A 15,306-nucleotide genomic window follows, 5' to 3' on the forward strand; every position below is an offset into this window, starting at 1 on the left:
CGTTCTCCATAAATTTTAATGAGTTGGTAAGGAATTTCTATAGTGAAAACTTTTTTTTTTCTTCCTGCAGAAAAATCAAATAACAGCAAACACTTCATCAGAGGGGCGTCTGGGAGAGCAGCCATTTTTTTAAAGAAGAGTACACGAAGTCACAGGCACAGCTGATTCACTTTGCAGTGTTACCATACATGCCTAACTAAATATGGAATGCCAGGAAATACTCCCTGTGCATCATGTTCCAGAAACTAACTTTGCAAGTGGTCTTTTAAGATGTGCACATTTTGTGTATTTGAGGTTTATAATATCTATTTCCCTCCTAGCACACTGAACTACTACTCATGCATTTAATTCATCAGCATTATCAAAGGGAAGTCCTATTAAGTACATAATTTCAGATGGGGCAGGGCAAGGAGAATTCCCCAGGCCTCATCCTTCCTTCTAGAACAGTGGTTTTCGACTGGGAATGATTTTGTCCCCAAGAGGACTTTTGTCAATGTTGGCAGCACTTTGTATTGTGACATTTTGGAGGCACCTACTGGGTAGAAGCCAGGGATATTGCTAAACATCCTACAATGCACAGGATGGGCCCCCAGACCAAAAAAAAAAAAATAGTGTGGCCTAAAATGTTGCTCGTCCCACAGTTGGGAAACCCTGCTTGAAGAATTTGGGATTATGACCTGGGGCTCACCTCTTCCATGTTAATGAAAATGGAACTGTGGAGCTCTATTGGAAAAGTTGCTTTCCTCCATTCAAATGTGTTTTAAAATATTTGGAAGAACAGGCACATGGGAGCACATTTCTGGTAGGAGTTAAGTTATGAAATATGTAGTTTAAGGGAGATTATTTTCCATGGTGACGAGGCATCCATCACAAGGGCGGGACAACTAAATACATTAAAGTATAGTTGCCAGGTAAATATTTTTTCTGACTCCAAAGAGATGTCATGGGGTTTTACTCAGGGATGGGGAGTTCAGATTGGCTGCTACTTGTCCTTCATTTTTCTGATTCTGCTCTGGAGGATGGTCAGCAAGCCTGATAAAGAAACAAGGCTTTGGAGACCCTTCCCCATTACTAATGGGGAACTAGGCTCTTCCTGCAAAAGGCCTGTGTAGTCAGGCCTGGTGAGACCAGGGAGGGTCTGTCCTTGTCAGCTTCTGAAATAGGTGGTTGTGGAATCAGATCTTCTCTCCAAGGAGTCCCTTGGTGATCAACTTGAGCCTGGCCAGGTGTTGGTAGGTAGTCTTATATTGTTGTGAGGGCCAGGAAGTCTGGCCCAAGGAACTTACATGATCTAACTACATATAATTGGGAAGGACCGAAACAGTTCCTGAAGCCCCGTCTTCTCCTTTCTAGATTGGGTCACTTTCTCATTGACCAGGTATGTTGGAAAAAGCACTGGATGGAAAGTAAAAAATAACACCAAGTTTTCTGTGACTTTGGACAAGTATTTTTTGGGGGAGGGTAGGTACTGGGGATTGAACTCAGGGTACTCAACTACTGAGCCACATCCCCATCCCTATTTTGTATTTTATTTAGAGACAGGGCCTCACTGAGTTGCTTAGCTCCTCACTGTTGCTGAGGCTGGCTTTAAACTCGTGATCCTTCTGCCTCAGCCTCCTAGCCCCTGGGATTACAGGTCTGTGCCACCAAACTCGACTGGACAAGTATTTTAACATCTCTACAACCACATCTTATCTTCTGTAAATAGCAATAATATCTAGGGTGTCCATGGTCTCTGATAATTTCCACAATCTTACTAGAGGCACCGTCTCCCCTAAGATTTTTGAGAATTCTAGTTTCTTCCATCTACATGGATGAGGGGTGGCTGACAGATGGAGGATAGAAGGCTGCTGCTGCGTGGGTGAGGGGTGAGGGAGAACAGGAGCTGCTGCTTCAACTTAGGCTCTCTCTACTGGAGCATCAAAGAGGCAGAGAACAGAGAGGGTGTGATGGCATGAGCCACACAGGATGGTGGATAGATTGGGACTGTAAAAGCAGCAAGAGTAGAAAATTCAAGCTCAGGAGAAGCTGTATAAAATGTTGAAAAGCATCATCTCAACTCTTTAGTGTACAGAAAGTGTCATCCATCCATCATCCATCCACCCATCCTTCCACCCACCCCTCTATCCATCATCCATTCATTGAGTTTAGGCTCTGCTCAGGCACCCAGTGGAGAGCTAAAGTTAACTGGTTCCCTTCCTTTCTGGGGTTTGACATGGATTAGGGCATGGGTGTGGGCATCAACCACCTGGGTTTGTTTTTCAGCTCTGCCAGTTTATTGGACAAATTCTTTCAGCTCTCTGTGCCTCTGTCTCATTGAATAATGACAGTATTAAAAGTATTCTCAGAGGATCCAGTGAAATAATTTAGATAAAGATGGATTCAGAATGAGCATCCCATCAATGCTAGCTATTGCCATTTCTGTTAAGGGATGAGACAGATGGAGATGTAACCAGGCCACTGTTAGTTCTCCATGGAGCCCTGAAAGATGGTACTCGTTGAAAGTATCTGGAGTAGTAAGTCTCAAAACAAATAACAAAGAATGAAAAAGATGACCTCCCACAAAAAAAGCCATTATGCATTTATGTATATGGCTGGTTTTGTTATTGTTTATTTTGCTTCCATTTGGGGAGAAGAATAAATGTATAGAAAAGTCTCTAAGAGGCCACTAAAATGTAGATAGTACTCACCCAAAGCCAAGCAGGTTGCTCCCAACACGCCCCTGAGGTCTCCTTTGATGTGAGAGCAAGCCCTAAGCTAGGTGCGACCTCCTGTGCTCGCTTTCTAGGGTGGCTGTACCAAAGCCCCACAACCTGGATGTCTGGAAACAACAGAAATTTGTTTTCTCACAGTGTGGAGGCCAGAAGTCTGAAATCCACTTCACTGGGTCAAAATCACGGTGCTGCAGGAGTGTTCATTTGTTAGGGTTGTCATGACAAGAGCCACAGACTGGGTGATTTAGGCAGCAGAAATTTATTTTCTCAGAGTTCCAGAGGTTGAAAGTCCAAGGTCAAGGTCAGCAGATGGGTGTCTCCTGAGGCTGCTCTCCTGGGTTTTGTAGACAGCTGTCTTCTCACTGCTGGGTTCCTCCGCTGTGTACCGCATCTCTGGTGTCTCTCCCTGTTTATAAGGACGCCAATCTTATTGGCTTCCTCAACAGCCTCATTTCAACTCACTTCTTAAAGTCCTTGTCTCCAAGAATGGTAATATTCTGAGATAGTAGTGTTGGGACTTCAGCATATGAATTTGGGGTGGGGATGCAATTCACTCTGTAGCAGTAGGATCAAAGAGCTCTCTTGGCAGGCCCTGGGGACAAATCAATTCTTTCCGTTTCCAGATGTCCGCAGCTGCTCGCATTCCTTGACTTGTGGGCCATGCTCTGAGCTGTGCCTCAGTGGTCACATTGCTCCGTCTTCTGTGTGAGCAGTCTCCCTCTTTCCCTCTTATAAGGACATTTGTGGTGGCATTTGACATCCACCAGGATAATCTCAACTCAAGATTAGGACCTGGGTATCTTTGGGGGGAAGATTTTTTCAGTCTGTCACACTACCCCATTAAACATATAGGAAAACTGAGGCTCCGCATAGTAACACAACCTGCCCAACATTGTGGAGAGAAAGGCAGAGGCAGAGTCTCCCACAGAGTGGTCTCCAACTCAATCAGCTGCTGCCTCCAGTCCACGTAGCTGCAGCTGTGACAATCAGGATGAGAAAGGAGGAGGAGGAGGAGCTCTCTGAGAGGCTCCCCCTCAGAGGGGAGCACAGCTGCTCAGCAAGGACTTTGGGGTGCGATGACCCCATTATCGGTTTACTTGGGGTGACACCAGAGACTCATACTGTGATCAAACAAGTTCCTAGAAGCAAGGAATGTGGTGTGAGCTTCAGATCCAGAGAAACCAAATTTATTTTGGAAAATGTCTCAGGAGTGAAGGGCCAGGGCTGCTGGAGGAGCTGTGGCCGTTCCAGTGGGCAGGCCACGGGGGGACCCAGTGTTTACCCTCCTCAGGAATGAAGCAGAGGACCTGGAAGAACTTGCCAGGTCTTGTTCCCAGAGACACTGGAAGGCAGCCAGACAGAGTGAGGGTGGCAGCCTGCTGTGAGATGGGACCTGGCCATGGGGGAAGGTGCTTGCTGGGACCCTGACAGGTACTGCCCGAGCATAGGGAGCAGGTAGAGGGACCAACCCACCCTGGTTTGCAGAAGACTCATTCTTCCAAAGCACTGAGAGTTTCAGATGCCAGGAAGCCCCTTCTTCCTGACAAACAGAGGTAGTGGGTTGCCCTGGTCCCCGAATTCATGTGAGTGTAATTATGGCCCCTGAATCTATTTCAGATGACAAGACCAGAGCCACAGCTCTGCCTCCCCAGTGTCTGTGTAAATTACTCCCAAACTGGCAACATAAGAAAGAGATGCATTCATGGCCAAAGAATTTAGTGGGCTTAACAGAGATTAGAAATAACTGCCCTAGACATACTAGAAGGTCATTTCTCTTCCAGGTAGCCTGGGCCCGCACAGTTCAGAGCTCAGTGCAGTTCCACGGATCAGAGGACCCAGGTTCCTTTGATCTTGTTGCCGCTCCATCACGGGGTCTGGCTCCAGTTCATGGGGTCTACCATGTTTATGTCCCTGCCATCCTCTCTTGGCCTTCTCAGCTCTCTCCCATCTCCACAAAAACCTCTATGACAAGTCCCCTGCTTAAAGCATTTTGAGTTTTCTGCTTCCCTACTTTGCTGACACAGTCTGTGACCTAAAAATGGGAAGAGCTAAAGAGTCTGGACAAAGGAATGCCACTGATATCCCTTGCAGACATATCTCACAAGACCCAGGAGCCTGGGCATCTGGGCTTAGGGATGGGGAGAGTCTTCATGCAGAAGGGTACATACGCCATTTGAGCTGCATGAAGCTGCTGACTGTAAACCTGGGTGGAGGCTGTGTCAATGGCCTCCTGAGTGGAGGACCCAAAGATAGGAGTGGACTTGGTAACAGAGCTGGGGTGAGGATAGGTGGTGCTCAGTGGATTGGCTGGAGGATGCAGGGGTGAAGCCAAGAAGGATCAGGAATGGGCCAGCAGTGGAGCTGTCAGGATGCTGGAAAGAGGAGAGAACAGCGAGGTTCATGAGTTTGAGGTCATCCTGGGCAACATGGTGAGATTTTTGTCTTGAAATAAAGAAGAGCTGGGGATGTAGCTCAGTAGTAGAGAACCTCTGGGTTCAATCACTGCTACCACAAAAGAAGGAGAAGGAGGAAGAAGAGTAGGAGAAGAAGGAGGAGGAGGAGGAGGAGAACAAGTGATAAGAGACTCCTGGATGGTGAGATAGTTCAGCAGGTGTCATTAGTTAAGGCCTGTTATGAACTGAATTGTATCCCCACCTCTAATCCCCAAATTTATATGTTGAAGTTCAACCCCCAGTACCTCAGACAATACTATTCCTGGAGGCAGGGTCTTTAAAGAGGTAATTAGGTTAAATGAGGTCATTAAGGTAACCCTAAATGAATGTGACTGGTGTCCTTATAAGCAGAGAAAAACAGGACCCAGACATGTACAAAAGGAAGATGATATGAACACATAGAAAGAGAAGTCTCATAGATCACCAATCCTGCTAATGATTCCACCTTGGAATTCTAGCATACAGAACTATAAGATAGTTAATTTCTGTTATTTAAGTCTCCATATCTGTGCTATTTGTTGCAAGCTCTGAGCAGACTGACACAGCATTTTGAATTTTCCCTGCAACCTTATTGGATCAGAGCATTTTGCCTGATCAAACATTTTTCATCTTTATTTAGATTTTAAGAAACTTTAGGACAATTTCAAAATGCATGAAAGTATAAAAAATATTAAACCCTCATATCCTTGTTATGCAGAGTTAGCAACTGTTAAAAAATTTTCCCATTTGATTCCAGAACTTGCAATAAAATAATTGAAGCATAATAAGTATGATAAAGTCCCTTTGACCATAACCCTCAGCTTCTTCTTCTCCTCCCTCAGAGGAAATCACTATCAAGTAAGTGAGTGGGTTTCTTCCACGTGTCTATGGATAACATTTGGTATTGATTTGTGCAAGTTTTTCGTGTTTGCTACATGTTTTGTGAATCTTATTCTGCTGTTTGTAACCTCGTGTTTGGTATTTCCCAAAGTAAACCATAGTAGAAGAGATGATGTTAACTGGACAGGGACTTGGGGAGTGGGCATTAAATAACACTGAATAGACTGAATAGTGACAAAATTATTCCCTGTAGACTAAGTCAAAGAAAAGTCTCAGGGAGGAAATATTTATTAAATACCTGTTAATTTTCCTCTTTAACAAAGAGAGAGTACAGGCTCCATACTGTCAGCAAGCACAGTCTCTAACTAGATTTTCATACCACTATTGATTTCTATGTATTTATTTTTTATGATTACCTTCTATTTAAGGTCCATGATATGGGTCTCTCATTTATGACACTAGTTACCTTATAAAATGTAATTGCCCTATATGACAAAAGTAAGTAAATTTTAACAGAAAAATCTTAAATTAATAATATTAAGTTAATAATGATACAGTTGATATGTGGATACTGAAAGTTAGTGAAGGTGTTCATAAGGAAGACGTGGGGAAAAGCCAGTTCTGGCCATGGCATGATGTTGTCTATATTTATTGAACACTCTGTCTCTGGTACAACAGAATGTGTCCTATACATTATTTGTTGTAATACTAAAGAAGGGAAGATTAGTTTCCTTTGGCAAATTAGAAAGTGGGGCACAAAGAGATAATGTCAGTGGCCAAGCCTATATGCAGTTCCAGTGTGTAAGTTCTACCTAATGATTTGCAGTCTTGTCTATAGAATGAGGCTTAAAGAACACCTGCTCTGAAGAATTCTAAGACTACTGAGTCAGAATAAGGCAATGGTGTCCATGTGAAAACTGCTTCGTGTTCTCAGGGGTTTCATAGACACCTGACTGGGGCTGATGGTCTACGGCCGCCATCTTGATTCCTAACTTTTTTTGACTGTGTTGGTAAGTCAATTCAGATAGAACAGTGGACCATTCACAGGAGCTTGGAGCCTAAGCTTGCCTTGGGTGCATCTCTTACTATGTACCTGGGATTCTCTGTCTGGTCTCCCTCTTCCATTCCCATCCACAAAGACAGTCACCCTCTGCCCAACGTATTAGTAGGCCATGTTCTCCTGCTAACCTATCCTGACTTGGGTGCAGGTACAGACAGGGCTGGAGTTGGCAAGTTCCTCAAGGTGTCTCCCTTGGGGCAAGGTGTGGTAGTTCCTCCCCAGACTTTCAGTTCCAAGACTTGTTTAGTGGCAGTTGAGCACCCTTCATCCAGAGACCCAGAGTCCAAACACTAAATTTGCAATCCCTAGGGGAATTGCCTGTCCACTCTGGGGCAAGGCAGTGACATTCTCACAGGAAGGGAGGATTGACTTCCCAACCCCTGACAGGCCCCACTTCCCATTTTGCTCTGGACTCCATAAAATTCTGTAGCTGGAACTGAGTGCCTTCTAAACATAAGGGAACATCTCGTGTGGGTCTGAGTGCGTTCTGTGTGCATCCATGTGGAAAGGCAAGACACAAAGGAAAAAGGCCAGAAGATAGAAAAACTATCTGTGGAAGTCTCAAGGGGCGGAAGAATCTGCACAGATATGGCCAAATACAAATGGCAGAAGTCCCCAACCTCAGTGATCCTCTCAAATCCACCAACTTACAATGGGCCTCTGTTTACCAACTTATAAAATAAGGAATGGGACCAGCACAGAGTCTCTGAGAATAGAATACGAATGGGAATCAATGGACCGTGTCCTGGAGAAGTTATACAAAATCATAATTCTATAATAATTCAGAACCCTAACATTCCCACGTAACTTCAGACTGTCACAGCCTTCCCAGAAACCCATCGCTGGACCATAGGGATTTATGGTGAGGAATTCCAGGACCTGAAATTCTCTCAAATTCCCTCAACCAGGCAGTAAGAGTAAACAGTTTAAGAAGGCTGCTGGGCGTGGTGGTGGCACATGCCTGTAGTCCCAGGGGTTCATACCTGTAATCCCAGGGACTCAGGCTGAGGCAGGCAGATTGCAAATTCAAAGCCAGCCTCAGCAACTTAGCTTAGGCCCTAAGAACTTAGCAAGATGCTGTCTCAAAATAAAAAATAAAAAGGGCTGGGGATATGGCTTGGTGATTGAGCTCCCCCACCCCCAGGTTTAATCCCTGGCACCAAAATAAATAAGTATATAAATAAACAATAAGGCTCAATGGAATGGGCTGATTTTTTTTTTTTTAAATTTAGTACTGGGAATTTGAACCAAGGAGTGCTCAGCCATTGAGCCACATCTCCAGTCTTTATTTTTTTTTATTTTAAATTTTGTGACAGTGTCTCGCTAAATTGCTCAAGGCTTTATTAAATTGCTGAGGCTGGCTTTGAACTCTCTCGATCCTCCTGCCTCAGCCTCCCAAGCCGCCAGGATCACAGGCATGCACCACCCACCACTGCACCCATTTTGAAATGTTAAACTCTCTAAACCAAAGACAAGCTTAGAAAGATGTGTGGAAAAAGTCCAAATGAAGAAGATGGCAGCGTGTCTGAAGAGTATAAAAGCTTCCCAGGAAACCAGTCAGTCAATTGGGAAAAAAAAAAAGACAAAGGAAAACAAAGTTCACTTCCAAAGAGCAGAAATTGATGGGTTAGCAGATAAAGACATTGAGGAGGAGTCAGAGACTGCAGGAAATGGGAGCATTCCAAGAGGCAGAGCTGAGTCACCAAGAAATATTTGTGCTGATGACCCCCTGCAGACCTTACCTAAATCCCACAGTGGGAGTGACAGCTGCCAGCCTGGTCTCTGATGGGCCACTGAGAGCTTTTAGGGGCCAGCTGGCCAAAGCCCTGGAAAAAAAAAAAATAGAGTGGGTGGACATCGGTTCCAAAGAAAGCAACTCAGGCCCTGGGGAAAAGTAAGGAGGGAGGCGGAGAACAGAGCAGAGCAGGGCAGAAATGCTTCAATTCAGGAAAGGATGGCCAGGGCGAGGAGAGAAGGGAGGAATGACACATTCAGGGGAAGAGGGGACCACCAGAAGGCAGAGGGGGAGATGGGAATTTCTGCTGTCCGTCAGAAACGTGAGCTGTGGGTGTTTTTATTTGTGGAAGAGGTTGTGAGTTCTTGTGTTCCACATTCCATACGATAATTGCATAATTTGCACAAAATTTAAAAGCCACACGAAACAGCACCAGATGTTAGTCACCAACACCTGGATTGAAACAGAAGACTCTCCAAGGAATGGGTCAGGCTGAACCCGTGGGGAGAGTTACTTTTTCCAGAGCATATCCCCACTGCTGCCCTGCTGAGTGACACGCACGGTTCAGGAAGAGCTCTGGGAATCAGATCCAGGTTGAAATCTGTACTCTGCCACTCTGAGCAATGTGATTGTAGTTATTTAAGTTATTTAAAGTGCCGTTTCATTATTCATCAAAAAGAGAAAGTGGTATTTGTGATGCCGGTTCAGCAGGGGGCTTACAGGCTCCTGTGGAATAAGTGTGTGTGTGTGTGTGTGTGTGTGTGTGTGTGTGTGTGTGTGTGTGATGGCCTCGTCAGCTGTAAATCACTTCAAATACACCACATTATTTCTTTGCTCATTTATTTGTTTATTACCAATCCAACTACTCCCTTGATCCCAGCTAAACAAAGTGTTTTCACAAAGTTAAACAAAGTCACAATACTTTAATAATTCAGACCACTCTGTCCTTCCTTTTATTGCTCTGACGAGTGAGATGTGGGCCTGGACAGGGCTTTATCCAGTCATTCTTGCATGTCTTTATTTTTTTATTGGATCGTTATTCATTCAACCCCATGGTGACTGAGACCTTGATGAGGGCCAGAATCTCACAAGTCACCAGGGAGAACAAATGTGACACTTTCCGGCTTGGGGGAGAACATTGGCCAGGGAAGGCTTTTATGTCCCACCAACAGAAAAGAAGGAATTCTTTCCATTCTCTCCCTCACATTGGAGCTCATCGAGGTTCTATTTTAATTTTTGCAAAGCCAAAGCAGATCTTCTCTGCTTCTAGAGATTCGTTTGGCTCCTCCCTGGGCTGCTGCTGTAATTTCCCTGAGATCCAGTTTTCTGCATACATGTAAATCAACCCCATCCTTGAAAAGATGACTTCTTTTTTTTTTCAATTTGTCACAGCTATGGACACCCTCTCCTCAACAGCCTTGTTTCTCCCAAATGACCCAGACTTGAAGTCCTGAAGCTCAAAATATATTGAACGTGCCGGGGTGGGAGTCTATCATTGCTCTGGGGTACCCGACACTTAGGAAGGAGGCATGGACACTTCTCTTTAATTCTGTTCCTTTCTCTGGTGACATCCCACTCCATGAAAAGCCAAGTCCCAGCCACATTCGTGCCCTTTGGAAGTTGACCATAGCTGGCTGCAGAAGTTCACTCAAGGGCTGTAGGAGGTATATTGTGAAGAGGTGGAGGAAGGTCATGATTGGGGGGAGGGTGGGACAAGGGTACTGTCCCAGGGAGGGCCAAGACTTTCTTTGGCCACATAATGTGGAACACAGTGGAAACAATACTTAATGCCAGACACAAATCTTGAAGCCTCCTCCCAACAATTTACTTTAAAAAAATAATCTACTGTCATCCTCTGTGACAGCTCCTCCCCAAGTTCATGTCTCTGCCAACTCACCGGCCACCCCATGGCTCCCTACTGAAAGGGTAAAGTTTCTAAGCTGCAAAGCCTGAATTAAAATGTAAAAGACCGGGCATCTAAAGCTCCTCTGCTACACCCAGAACCTGGAATTCCAGAGATAGTTAAGACAACGCCCTACTGGCCATTTAGCCTAGGGCCCTGTGCAGTTTGTCACGTAAGCATACAGGGCCCGAACCAATCAGTTTGAATGTGTACCCTGCTTAGGAGTGACCAATCACCTCCGCCCAACCTGTTCCCGCCAATGAATGTGCTAATCATGTATAAGAGATGTTGTTCAATTTTCCTGTGCCTCATGCTGATTTGTTCTGATGTATTCAAAGCCCCCACCCTCCCCAAAAAAGTGTACTTAAGCACTGCTTAGCCTCTGCTCTGGGCTCTGGGCTGCTCTCGCTTTTTGAGGGAGCCTGCCTGGGGCCTCAGCGCACTGAATTGGATCCTCAATAAACTCCCTCCTGCTTATTGCATGAAGCCAGTCTCTTGTGGTCTCTTCCTCCGACGCTTCGCCGGACCCTTACATTTGGTGCGTTGGCCGGGAACTGCGCATCGCCGGACAGGGAGACCCTAACGGACTGCTTTAGGGGGTAAGTAAGGCGCCTCTCTCCTCCTTCTTCTCCTTCTTGTTCTTCCTTTGTGATCGCTCAGGTTTGGTTTCTGGCTCAGTGGAGAGCGTGAGCTCCCAGAGAGTGTGAGCTCTCAGAGCTTTGGTTTGGGTTGGCAGCGTGTGGCTGCCAGTGGAGAATGTGAGCTCCCCCTGGCAGTGGCGGACAGACGTGTCCCGAAGCCACAGGCCACCCCCCGAGGGACGCCTTGGGGGACTCGGGGGGATGGAAGTGCCCCCCATCAGGTAGAGGGACGGAAGAGTCCTCGTCGGGTGTACTCTGCTGCCAACCCGTCTGGCTTTGCCGGCTATTCTTTTTCCTCAGGTTAAGTTGACTGTCTGTCTTTAATTTTTGCTTCTAAACTTGTGTTAAACATTTACTGTGTGTCCGTGTTTTGTGTCTTGTTTGTATTGTCTTGTCCCTGTCTTTGTTCAAGTAACTCCCAGTATGGGACAAAGCCATTCCACGCCTCTGTCCCTGACTCTTGATCATTGGACGGATGTCCGCTCGAGGGCCCAGAATCTTTCTTTTTCAGTGAAATGCCGGACCTGGCAGACACTCTGCGCTTCAGAATGGCCCACCCTCGGAGTTGAATGGCCCCCAGGAGGGTCCTTCCACCTCCCTTTAATCCATAAAGTCAGAGATACTTCTTTCAGCCAGGGCCGCGTGGCCATCCAGATCATCAGCCATATGTTTTAACCTGGCAGGACCTCTGCAAGTTTCCTCCCATATGGGTGAAGCCTTTCCTTGTCCCAATTCCTGTTCCAATCTCTTCTCCCACGATCCTATCACTCAAACCTTCTGCTCCTCCCCCTCGTCCCTCCGTTCTCCCTGAGTCACAGGACTTAACTTTACTGGACTCCACCCCCCCTCCTTATCCTCTACCCATACTCCCAAACCCCCAATTCGTCTTAGGTGACCCTCCTGCCGCTGATTCGGTCGCCTGCCGCTAAAGGTGATTGGGTCAGACCCAAGCCCTCCTGGGGACTTCCCCGCGGCAGCAGCAACGGCAGCAGCAGCCCCTCCCCCACCGGAGGAACCTGGACTGGCTAAAGGAACCCGCAGGCGGTGGATAATGGAGAACTTGGAAGCCCTGGTGATGCTTCCTCTTCGTCCCTATGGGCCCACAATAGATGATGGGCACAGGTGGGAGATGCAGGTTTACCAATACTGGCCTTTCTCCTCCTCAGATCTATACAACTGGAAAAATAACAATCCCCCTTTTTCTGAGGACCCCACCTGGCTTACAGATTTAGTTGAGTCACTGATGTTCTCACACCAGCCCACTTGGGATGACTGCCAGCAGCTTCTGGGGACTCTCTTCACAACAGAGGAACGAGAGAGATCCTCTTGGAAGCCAGAAAGAATATTCTTGGACTAGATGGGAGACCAACCCAACTTCCTAACATTATCGAAGCTGGCTTCCCCTTAAACCGACCCAACTGGGACTCTAACACCTTTGAAGGTAGGGAGCATCTGTCCACCTATCGCCGGGCTCTTGTAGTGGGTTTCCGAGCGGCCGCTAGGCGGCCAACTAATTTGGCCAAGGTAAGAGAGATTATTCAGGGACCCAATGAATCTCCCTCCATGTTTCTGGAGAGAATTATGGAAGCATATAGGAGATACACTCCCTTTGATCCTCAAGCAGAGGACCAAAAGGCATCTGTTGCAATGGCTTTTATTGGGCAGGCTGCCCTAGATATTAAGAGAAAGTTACAACGTTTAGATGGACTACAAGATATGACCTTAAGAGATTTAGTCAGAGAGGCTGAGAAAGTATATTATAAGAGAGAAACTGAGGAAGAGAAGGAACAGAGGAGGGAGAAGGAAAGGGAACACAGGGAAGAGGAGAGAAACATAAGGCAGACTAAAGCGTTGGCTAAGGTCCTGGTCACAGCCACAGATAGGCCAGAAGTTGGAAGGCAGGGAGACAGGAAGGGATACCTGGGCCCACGCCAAAGGCTGTCCCTGGCCTCAGATCAATGTGCCTACTGTAAAGAAAAGGGACACTGGGCCAAAGAGTGCCCCAAAAAGAAGCAGTCACGCCAGCCGGCCATGCTGACTCTAGAAGATGACTAGGAAAGTCGGGGCTCGGATCCCCTCCCCGAGCTCAGGGTAACTTTTGAAGTGGAGGGGACCCCAGTGAACTTTGAAGTAGATACAGGAGCAGTATATTCAGCCCTCAAGGCCCCACTGGGCCCTCTATCTAATAAAAGATCCTTAGTTCAAGGGGCTAATGGCAGTAAATATCGGGCTTGGACAACAAAGCGGACAATGGACCTAGGAAGGGGAAAAGTCCACCACTCTTTCCTAGTAATCCCAGAATGTCCGGCCCCATTAATGGGCAGGGACCCACTCACCAAGCTCCGGGCTAAAATAACCTTTAACCCTGATGGTCCCCAAGTGGAGTTTCTAAACCCTTCAGTAAAGACCCCCATAGTCACGGCTCTGACTATGTCAGTAGAAGATGAACATCAACTCTTCGTGGCCCCTGGGACCGATCAAACAGGTAGACTACCCCAGAGATGGATAAAAGATTATCCTGATGCCTGGGCAGAAACTGCTGGGTTAGGTCTGGCCATAAAACAACCTCCAATAGTAGTAGAATTAAAAGCCTCTGCCTCTCCAATCAGTGTTAAACAAAATCCTCTAAGCAAAGAAGCTAGGGACGGGATAAGACCCCATATTCAGAAATACCTGGCTCTGGGGGTCCTAAGGCCCTGCCAATCGGCCTGGAATACCCCCCTGTTACCAGTAAGAAAGCCAGGAACTGGGGACTACCGTCCTGTTCAAGACCTGAGAGAGATCAACAGCAGAGTGCAGGACATTCACCCCACGGTGCCTAATCCATACAATTTGCTTAGCACTCTGAATCCGGAGCGGATATGGTACACTGTGCTGGACTTAAAAGATGCTTTCTTCTGCTTGCCCCTACATAAGGACAGTCAGTTATTGTTTGCTTTCGAAAGGATAGACCCAGAAATAGGAACATCTGGCCAACTAACCTGGACTCGACTCCCACAGGGGTTCAAAAACTCCCCCACTCTCTTTGATGAAGCTCTCCACAGGGACCTCAACGACTTCAGAACTACACACCCCGAAGTCACCCTACTCCAATATGTGGATGATGTGCTGCTGGCAGCCGACACCAAGGAGAACTGTGAGTCTGGGACCCGAGCACTGTTATCCGAGCTTGCTCAGCTTGGATATAGGGCTTCTGCCAAAAAGGCCCAAATCTGCCAGCAAGAAGTAATCTTCCTGGGTTATTCTCTTAGGGGCGGCAAACGATGGCTCACTGAGCCCAGAAAACGAACTGTTGTGCAGATACTGCCCCCATCTGATAAGAGACAGCTCAGAGAGTTTCTTGGGACTGCCGGCTTTTGTAGGTTATGGATTCCTGGGTTTGCATCTTTGGCTGCCCCTTTATACCCATTGATAAAGGGGGATGTCCAATTCCAATGGACCCCTGAACACCAACAGGCTTTTGATAATATCAAAAAGACGCTGCTATCTGCCCTGGCCTTGGCACTCCCAGATGTAGAAAAACCCTTCACTCTCTACATCGAAGAAAAGAAAGGAATAGCACGGGGAGTGCTCACTCATACTTTGGGACCTTGGAAAAGGCTGGTAGCATACTTATCAAAGAAACTGGACCCAGTGGCTAGCAGGTGGCCCCATTGCCTAAGGGCAATAGCAGCAGCAGCCCTTCTAATAAAGGATGCTGATAAATTAACATTGGGACAGAAGCTGACTATCATAGCCCCCCATGCCCTGGAGAGCATCATCCGTCAACCTCCAGACAGGTGGCTATCAAACTCCAGAATAACCCATTACCAGAGCCTCTTACTTGACAAGGACAGAATAACGCTGGGACCCCCTGCTCCACCAACCCGGCTACACTACTGCCAGAAGAACCATCAGGACCTGTCGCTCATGATTGTCAACACATACTGGCAGAGGAGACCAGTGTATGACGAGACTTAAAGGATCAGCCACTGCCCCGCC

This window comes from Urocitellus parryii, chromosome 1 (genome assembly GCF_045843805.1).
Source record: "Urocitellus parryii isolate mUroPar1 chromosome 1, mUroPar1.hap1, whole genome shotgun sequence".
In the NCBI taxonomy this organism is placed as follows: domain Eukaryota; kingdom Metazoa; phylum Chordata; class Mammalia; order Rodentia; family Sciuridae; genus Urocitellus; species Urocitellus parryii.